Raw genomic sequence first — 9,332 nt, 5'->3', positions numbered from 1 at the left:
GAGAAAAGAATAAATAAAGATCTTTTTTTTTTTTTTTTTTCATCTTCCTTTTTTTTTCTTTATAATTAAACCTAATTATTCTTTCTCATTATAAAAATTTTAAAATATATAATATTTTATATATAATTTTTAAAAATAATTTAGATTATATATATTAAATATAATGTAATATCCCTGGAGTTCAGTATTTGAGACTTGTCGACAGCTTTGGAGAGTGTCAGGACAAGTCGGAGTCGTTTTGGAGCGAAATAGATGCCAAACTAACTCAGTACAACGCAAGAGTAGAGTTTGATATTGAAATCTGCAAAGTGTAGGTTTCAATATTGAGTACCGGTGCGACATCGGGCTGGTACTGGTACTCCAGCTGTAAATGGAGTTGGTGAGGGCTAGGGATGTCTTTTTGTTGTGGATAGCCACACCACTACCTCTCTCTCGTATTTATCCACCTGAGGGTGAGTAGGTGGCTTAATTATGCTTCTCTCTCAAGTGTTAATTATATGTTTGTGGAGGCCACGACGGGTTGAGCTTGGGCCATCGTCAACGTCACGCCGCGGTGCCGTTCGAGCCTACGTTTGTCGTCGTAGCATCGCGAGGAGGCCGGGCGAGGGTGTGTTACCATCGTCCTCGACGTCGCACAGATACTAGGATCGCTGTCGATGTGAGTGTGCCGTCAAATTGCTTCTTTATTTTCAAACTTCTTCAATTCGAGCTAATTGCTGATTTGCAGATTTCCAGCGTCGACTGTCGGCGTTTTGGCTCATACTCGGCGTAGGAGCATCGGATTTGGATGGGATTTGGTTCGTTGGATTCAGGACTTCGAGAGGAATCCACGAAACCCTTATTTGCTAGATTTGGTAAAGGTTTGCTAGCTCGTATCCCTATTTCTTTCTGCTGTTGTTGCGTTGGGCAGAATCGAGGTTTATTGTGGGCTTCTATGTTTAGACCCGTGGAGCGTGTTGTTGCTGGTTCGGGGAGCTGCGCCGAGCTTGACAGGGACTCCGGTGACCTTCTTCACCGTCGGGGATTTGTGATTAAGGTGGGTTTTCATCGGATTACTCCTAAGTACATGAGTAAATATATAGTCGGCATGTATACTTGTTGTTTGATCTATAATGTGATTAGATTAAATTCATTTATTAGCCGTGACTGTACTCTGAATTTAAGCATACTAAATAAGTGTTAATTATATATGTTGGACTTGAGAATTGAATTAGGAGAAAAACCAACGATTTGGACCTGTCACTTGTTTACACTACCTGATTTAGCTCTAGGAGCCGTTGCAATTTTGTATCGTCGCAGTATCTAGGCGACGGGTACTCCAGGTAGTTTAACTTTCAGTTACGCTCGTGCTAGAATGCCGAGTGTATTTTTACAGTAGCGTTCAGACTGTTTCGGACTGTTAGGTGCCGTCCGGGTTGACGGTGGACCCGTATCGGCTTTTTGGCGTTGGATTGTGCCGAGAGCACGTTACCTGTTGATTGTTAGACCAGTTTGAGTCAGTCACTGGACTTTGGTTTTTGAGAGTCTGATTGAGCTCGACAGAGATACGCTGCATACTCGGTTGAGTAGCTCCCACGAGTGCCACTCCGGAGTCGGGCGCTGTGCTTTCGCGTTGGTGTCGCTCATGCCGGTTGGACTTGCTCTCCACGGACTAATAGTGTAGAGATAGCTGGATAGTCACAACTGGGCAGGGACGGGTGTGTTCACAATCCCAGGGACGGGTAGGCTTACAGTCCCGATTGGATTGGGTCAGATTTGACATTTCCTACAGTTGGTTAGTGTAGAGCATGATAGTGTAGTGATTCATAGCGGTAGATTTTATTCCTGCATTTACTACTATCTTTACTCCCTTCTGTAGACTTAGNCCGGCCGTCCATCTCCCGACTCGGACGGAGCTCCCCGAGCCGACTCCCAAACCCCCGATCGATCCAAAAAACCTCGATCGGGGAGGGTTAAGGGCGCATCCGGATGATCGAATCCCTCGCGATTAGGGTTTGGGGAGTGAGGGGGCTAGGGTTTCCGGTGGAGGGAGAAAGAGAGGGTTGGGATGGGAGGGGATTCGAAGAGGGAACGTGTGTTGAGAGCTTTTGTGTCGCTCTCTCTTTTATCAGAGATGAGAGAGAGAGAGAGAGAGAGAGAGAGGGAGGAAGACGAAGAAGAGATGAGTCAGAAAAAATAATAATAAATAAGTGGTAATGATGATGTGGGTTTTTTTTAAAATTTTTTTATTAATAAGTTTTAAAAAATATTATAACTATAAAAATATTTTTTAAAAAACACGATAGGCCAATTTGTATAAAAAATTTATTAGTTTTAAACTTTTGTAAAGATAGGCCGCATTTATAAATTTTATAAATTCGGATCGAATTTTTAAAAAACTGACTAAAATATCTTTATTTTTTTTCTCTCGTTCTCTTTTTTCTTTCTCTCCGAAGAGGGCGGTGGAAGGGAGGCGGAGGCGGAGGCGCCCATTTAAGCCAACAATCCCCCCTCCAGCACCTGCACATATTTGCAGCATGCAGGAATCGAACCCGTGACCTCTGGCTCTGATACCACTTGTCGGATCGTTGGCACTAACCATTAATCCTAAAAGCTCGAGCTGTTAGAAATACGCAACCAATTCACTTAAAGCGCATAGAAACAGCGCCCACGGGTCTCGATTGTGACTCGGCCCACCTGGCCTCACGCCACTTCGAACATGACTCGGCCCAACCCAGCCTCACGCCATTCGAACATGACTCTGCCCACATGGTCTCCCGCCACAGGACAGGATGCTGGCCCATTTAAGCCAACAAATCGTACCTCGACCCTCTTTTTTTCTCTTTCCGACCCTCCTCCGCCACCTCCCCGGCTCTTTACAATAGTAAAGAGGGCAGTGTCATGTCATCTTCCTCTCCTTTTTTTTTCTTTCACTCTTTGTTTTTTTTAATCTTCTACCATTTTTAACCTTTCAACATAGGTAAACTAATCTAAAGAAAAACAAAAAAAAGAATTCCATTGAATTGTATTCTTATTGACCAATTAGAAGAAGTTTGGTTTCAAACTCCGATTCAAACAGAAGAAGCACGCCAACTTCTAATCGGTAATTAGGCCAAAGAACAAATTTGTATTTAATGAATTTATTTGTATCCGTATTAAGATACTTGTCCTCATCCAAAAATTTTTTGGAGTTTCCTATGTTGTTTTCATTGTAAGATAATGGATTTCTATTTCTATCCGTAACTTTCCAATTATGGGAACTGAAACAAATTAACATTCTCAATTATCTACGACATCTCACGGGGGAGGAAGAAGAAGAGATGAGTCAGAAAAAATAAAAAAAAAAATAAGTGGTAATGATGATGTGGGCTTTTTTTAAAAATTTTTTATTAATAAAATTTTAAAAAATATTATAACTATAAAAATAATGTTTTAAAAAAACTCTGGACAATTTGCATAAAAAGCCTATTAGTTTTCAGTTTTTTTGCAAAAGTAGGCCGCATTTTTAGATTTTGCAGATTCGAACCGGATTTTTAAAAAACTGACTAAAATACCCTTATTTTTTTTTCTCACCTCTTTTTTCTTTTCTCTCATTCTTTTTTTTCTTTCTCTCCGAAGAGGGCGGTGGAAACGAAAGCAGAGGCGGAGATGGCCCGCCTCTCCTCTGTCCCGCTCGCCCTCGCCCGCGCACCTTCCCTCAGCCTTCTTCGCCTCTGACCCCGTCAAAACCGTACCTCAACCCTCTTTTTTTTTTTCTTTCCGACCCTCCTCCACCACCTCCCTAGCTCTTTACAATAGTAAAAAGAGCAGTGTCATGTCTTTTTCCTCCTATTTTTTTCTCTCATTTTTTTTTCTCGTCAATCCCTCTCTACCGCCTCCGCGACCTTCCACAATGGTAACGAAAATAACGCCGCATCCTTTTCCTCTGCCTTCGCCGGCGTAGGCACCGATGCTGGTTCTGGAGAAGGACTCGGAGCAAGTGCGGGTGAAAGCGGGGCCAAGAAAAAAAAATAAAAAATTTAAAAAAAGTAAAGAATAAAATATAAAAAATAGTTATTTTTTTTTAAAAAAATGAATAATCAGAGAGAAAAGAAAACGATGATAAATTTGCACTATTTCAGAAAAAAAAAAACTGCACTGTTTCATGAAACGGTGTACTATTTTTTAGAAAATTTATCCTCTTTGAGAGAAAAAATATACTTTTTTGGATGAAAATTGCACTCTTTGGACGTAATGTGTACTCTTTGAATAAAAATTGCACTATTGGGCTGAAAATTATACTATTTGGCTAGAAAGCGGAGGAGAAAAAGAATAATTTTTACCCAAATAATGTAATTTTCGTTCAAAGAGTGTAATTTCGTTCAAAGAGTGCAACTTTCATTCAAAAAGTATAATTCCCGTCTAAAAAAGTATATTTTTTCTCTCAAAGAGTGTAATTTTTTTCTAAAACAATGCAATATTTTTCTGAAACAGTGCAACATTCTCCTGAAACAGTGCAAATTCATCATCATCTTTTCTCTCTGATTCTTCATTTTTCTTGTAGAAATAGCTATTTTTCTTTACATTTTACTCTTTATTCTTTTTATTTTTTGTTTTTTGCATATTTTTTTTTCGGCTCCGCTCTCACTCGCACTTGCTCCGAGTTCTCCTTCTCCAGCACCGGCGTTGGTGACTACGTCGGCGAAAGCTGAGAAAACGGATGCGGCGCTGTCCTCGTTACCGTCGTGGAGGGTTGTGGAGGGTCGCGGAAGCGGTGGATGGGAGTTGAAGAAAAAAAAAAAAAGTGAAAGAAAAAAAATGAGCGGAAGAGAGTGTGACACTGCCCTCTTTACTATTGTAAAAAGTCAGGAAGGTAGTAGAGGAGGGTCCGAGAGAAAAAAAAAAGGGTCTGAGGCGCGGCCTCGACGAGGTTAAAGGCGAGGAAAGCGAAGGGAGGGTGCGCGGGCGAAGGCGTGCGGAACAAAGATGAGATGGGCCGCCTCCGCTTCCGCTTCCGCTTCCACCGCCCTCTTCAGAGAAAGCAAAAAAAAGAACGAGAGAAAAAAAAGAGAGAAAAAGGAATATAGGTATTTTGATCAGTTTGCTGAAAATCTGGACCGAATCTACAAAATCAAAAAAAGNAAAAAAAAAAAAAAAAAAAAAAAAAAAAAAGGAGAGAGAAAAAAGAATAAGGTTATTTTGGTCAGTTTTTTTAAAAATTCAGCCCGAATATATACAAAATCCAAAAAAGTGGCATATTCTTGCAAAAGCTCAAAACTAATGAATTTTTTATGCAAATTGGCAAAAAATCTATTTATAAAATTAGTTTTTTTATATAATGATTCACTACTTTTTAAATAAGATAATTATATATTTTTTAAAAAATATATTAAAATTATTTTTATTATTTAATTTTATACATTCTTTAGAGTTCAGATGTAGAAAATACAGAGTTTGGTTATTATACTCTTATGAGTATATATGTACCTCTTTGTTCTCATAAATTTTTAACCGTTACATTTACTCTTTTGATCATTTTCACTTGTTAAATCATACAATTTAACTAACCACCCACTCAACTCTAGGGGACCACTATCATCCTTCAAATGTGGATATTTGAAGGAATTTTTAAAATCAGCAAGGATATCGGTCCTCTAGAAATAAATAAAATATTTTTAAAGTTTTAAAGAGTATATTAAATATTGTTCCAAAAATAGGTATTTGAAAGTGTAAATAAAATTCTATACCTGAGATGAAATTTAAAATTAATGTTTCTGATTCTATCATAAAAAGAAATCGCTATAATAGTAATGTAATGCATTTGCAAATAGTATAATTCAGATAGCATTTCATCATACGCACACTCTATAGCGGGGCCAAACATGTAGTGTCCCGGGGGTTTGGTATCGGATTGGTTTCAGTTTTAGCGATTGGTCGACACATCGGGAGAGTGTCGGACTGAATCAGTGTGGTTTTTGCTCAAAAAGGATGCAAAAATGTACTCGGTACACTCAAATCAGTAAAACTAGAGTTTTGCCAGTTTCGAGCGTCCAGAACTTGGTTTGGGTCACCCAGAACTTGAGTGCTGAACTGAGCTGAAACTAGAAGCCAATTCGGATCCTGTTTCCGGGCACTTAGAAGTGGGTCCGAAAGTTCACTTTGTAATTATCGATTATGTTGACACGTGTATGGTGGTAGGTGAGGTACGCCGGACCAGGTTATGGGTACAGCAGACCGCAGGCGGAGGAACCGAAGAGGGAGCTTTGTATGGCCTGGAGGTTTCGGACACCCAGAAGTGAGTTTCGGGCGCCTGAAAGTGCTCATTTCTGTAGGAACATCAGGTTAGCTTTTCTGTTCCCGGGGCTCATCTTACCCTTTCACCTCCTTATAAAAGCTTGGGTTCGACCCCCTGAGAAGCTTTTTCACCCTTCTTCACAGAGAAGCCCATATTTTGCATTCTAACCCCTCCAAATTCTTCAAAATTTCACCATTTTACCTTGAGGATTGCAGTTTCTGTAGATTTTCAGCAGCAACCTTCGGTGTTTTGGCTCGTGTGCGACGTAGGAAGCTCTGATTGCTGAGAAACTTGGTTTGGTGGTTAGTAGACTTCTTGAAGTTTTCGTGGAGCCCATTTTGACAGCATTTGATTAAGATTTGTATGGTCAATTTGGAGTTTTGCTGAGCTGCTGCTGTATTGGAGCTAAAATTTAGATTTTTGTGATTTTCTTGGATCAAACCTTGGAGGAAGCTGGATTTCGAACCAGAGAAGGTTGCTCCATCATACTCCACTACTTTTGGGACTTTTCTTCACCTGAATTGAGGATTGAAAGGTGAGTTTGACATTGAGATTTTGAAGAATTTAAGCTTAAGTGCTGAAATTTAGAGTATTGATGGAAACTTTGGGATTTTTGTGCTTTGATCCTTAGAGAGATTTGTTGCTGGTTGGAGGCTGATCTCGACAGGGTTCTTCAGCGATTGCTTGCTGTGGTTAAGCTCGAGCTTGAGGTGGGTTGATGTTAAACTATCGGAATTTTCGGATTTCTTCCTAAGTCTCAGTTAACAATATGTATGTTTGGGCTTTGTATACCATGTTAATAGCTCAAATTCGTAGAATTGGATATTCTTTGAAATTTGAATTTGGAGCATAGTTGGTAGTTTAAAAAAATTATACATGTTGGATTTGGATTTGACTTAGGAGAAAACTATCGATTATACACCGTCATCTTCTGAAACTACCAGATTTAGCTCTAAGAGCCGTAATTTATTTGTATCGCCGTAGTTTTTGGGTGGTGGATACCCAGAATAGTGTAGAATACTGTTACGCTCGTGTTGAGATGTCGAGCTTATTTTTACAGCCGTGTATAGACTGTTCCGGACTGTCGTGTGCCGTCGAGGGTGACGGTGGACCCAGTTGGCTGTTTTTGCATCAGATTGTGCCGAGGGTATGTGAGTTTTGGTTGTTAGACCAATTTGACCTGCTGCTTTGACTATAGCCTGTGAGAGCCTGATTGAGCTCGGCAGAGACACGCTTGTATACTCGGTTGGGTAGCGCCCACGAGTGCCACTCCGAAGTCGGGTTTTGTGCGTTTGCGTCGGTGTCGTTGTATCCTGGTTGGACTCGCTCTCCATTGATTACCCAGCGTAGTGGTTGTTAGTGTAGCTTCGACAGGCGGGACGGGTGTGTTCACAGTCCTTAGTGCGATTAGGTCAGAGCTTATTTTTTTCTACAGATAGCAGTATTGAATTATGATAGTATAGTGGCATATAGCTGTAGATTGTTTTCAGTTCCTTACTATCTTTGAGCATACTTCTGTAGACTTAGTGGGTGAACCGTTGAGGTCGGTAGCGGTATCCACTGAGCACTATTTCTTTTTGTAGTGGTTCTCACACCCAGTTGATGACTCTTTTTTTGCAGAGTCTCATTCTTCGGCTGCTGCTGTTGCGGATATTGATCGAGAAAAGGGAGTCGCAAGCTAGATCTTTTCTCGTTTTGCTGCTGATCTAGAGATATACCCGCCCCATATAGTGTTAGTTTTTAATTCTTGTACATACTGATGTTGATCTTCGCTGGAGCGAGTGTTTATGTATCTGGAGACTATGTATGTATAGTGAACCCGATCTTATTTTTATATGTTCAGTTCTTTAGCAGCTCTATACTACTAGTTGTAGTTTTGTATGATTACAGGTACAAATACAGCTATCACTTCGTATAAAGAAAAAATTCTTTTATATACGGCGGATTTGTCAGCGTGTCCGGAAAAACGTGTAATCCGGGGCGTGACAAAACAGGCTTAGTATTATAAATCCGCTTTCTTTGTATTTTGAAGTTTTCTAATTATTTTCTAATTTTGGAGAATCAATTGATTTTTAATTAGATGAACCCTAATTTACTCTCAAACTCTTTAGGATATATTTGGTCCATGATTGGAACATGAATAAAAAATAAAATGGCAAATCATCTAAAAATATTTGATTCATTATTAGAATAAAAATTGGAACGAGTCTTATGAGTTTGAGAGGAGGTTTTGATTAAGAGAAATGAAGGAAGAGGAGGGAGGTATTTATATGAGAGGATTTTGGATAATATACTTCGGAATGGGTCAATTCGGGATTTATGGCCAGATTGGGTCATAAATATATTTTGTCATTTTCATTACAAAGTGGGATAGGAATCGGAATCCAATTCCTGTAAAATAAACAATAACTATCGGAATCGACAAATCCATTTCGATTCTATAGTCTAAAATAGGTGAACTAAATAAGCCTTTAGAGTATTTAATTATGGAAAACAAAATGAACACTTAGGAGTATTTTATATATGACTTCTAACATTAACATTGGGATGTCGACTGCTCAGATTTGGGGCGGGTTTTTAAAAATCCGAACTCGACTACCAAATTCAAAACTTGAATTCGAATATGAATTCGGCCAATTTTAAAAATCCATATCCAAATACCGACCGTCATTAGGGCATGTTTGGTTGCCTGTAAGTGAAACAATAAAAGTGGAATTTTGACGAAGTGGGATTATTTCAGTTGTTTGGATTATAAAAGTAAATATATAAGTGACTTTTGAAAAATGAACCTATGAAGTGGATTATAACTAAAATCCATTTTTTGACTTCGGCAAAAAAAATTCCGAAGTCGTTGAAATTGGGCCGCCTACTCCACGCGACTTACGAACCGCATCCAAAAACCTTTTTCCATACCATCTACAAAAAATTTAAAAAAAAACCACCGTATCTTAACAAAAAAAACCAACACATCTTAAAAAAAAACAAAGAAAGAGACGTACCTTATTCCATGCCATCTACAAAAAAAAAAAGAAAAAAAAACTACGCATCTAAAAAAAATTATTTTCTTTTTTCATTTTCT

General features: G+C 39.0%; 1 long non-coding RNA gene across 2 annotated transcripts; it reads left to right on the top strand.

Moving 5' to 3' along the window:
• The first annotated feature begins 487 nt into the window (after positions 1–487).
• Positions 488–1,204, top strand: LOC109704545. 2 transcript variants are annotated; one of them, XR_002214424.1, is made up of 3 exons: positions 488–658; positions 728–860; positions 943–1,204. It is a non-coding gene; the product is annotated as an uncharacterized LOC109704545 (long non-coding RNA). The 2 variants fall into 2 exon arrangements; XR_002214425.1 differs by having other exon boundaries at positions 728–854; positions 943–1,055.
• The last annotated feature ends 8,128 nt before the right edge of the window (positions 1,205–9,332 follow it).

The sequence above is a fragment of the Ananas comosus genome, unplaced genomic scaffold (genome assembly GCF_001540865.1).
Source record: "Ananas comosus cultivar F153 unplaced genomic scaffold, ASM154086v1, whole genome shotgun sequence".
Classification (NCBI taxonomy): Eukaryota; Viridiplantae; Streptophyta; class Magnoliopsida; order Poales; family Bromeliaceae; genus Ananas; species Ananas comosus.
This window is presented reverse-complemented; position numbering and strand designations above follow the sequence as displayed.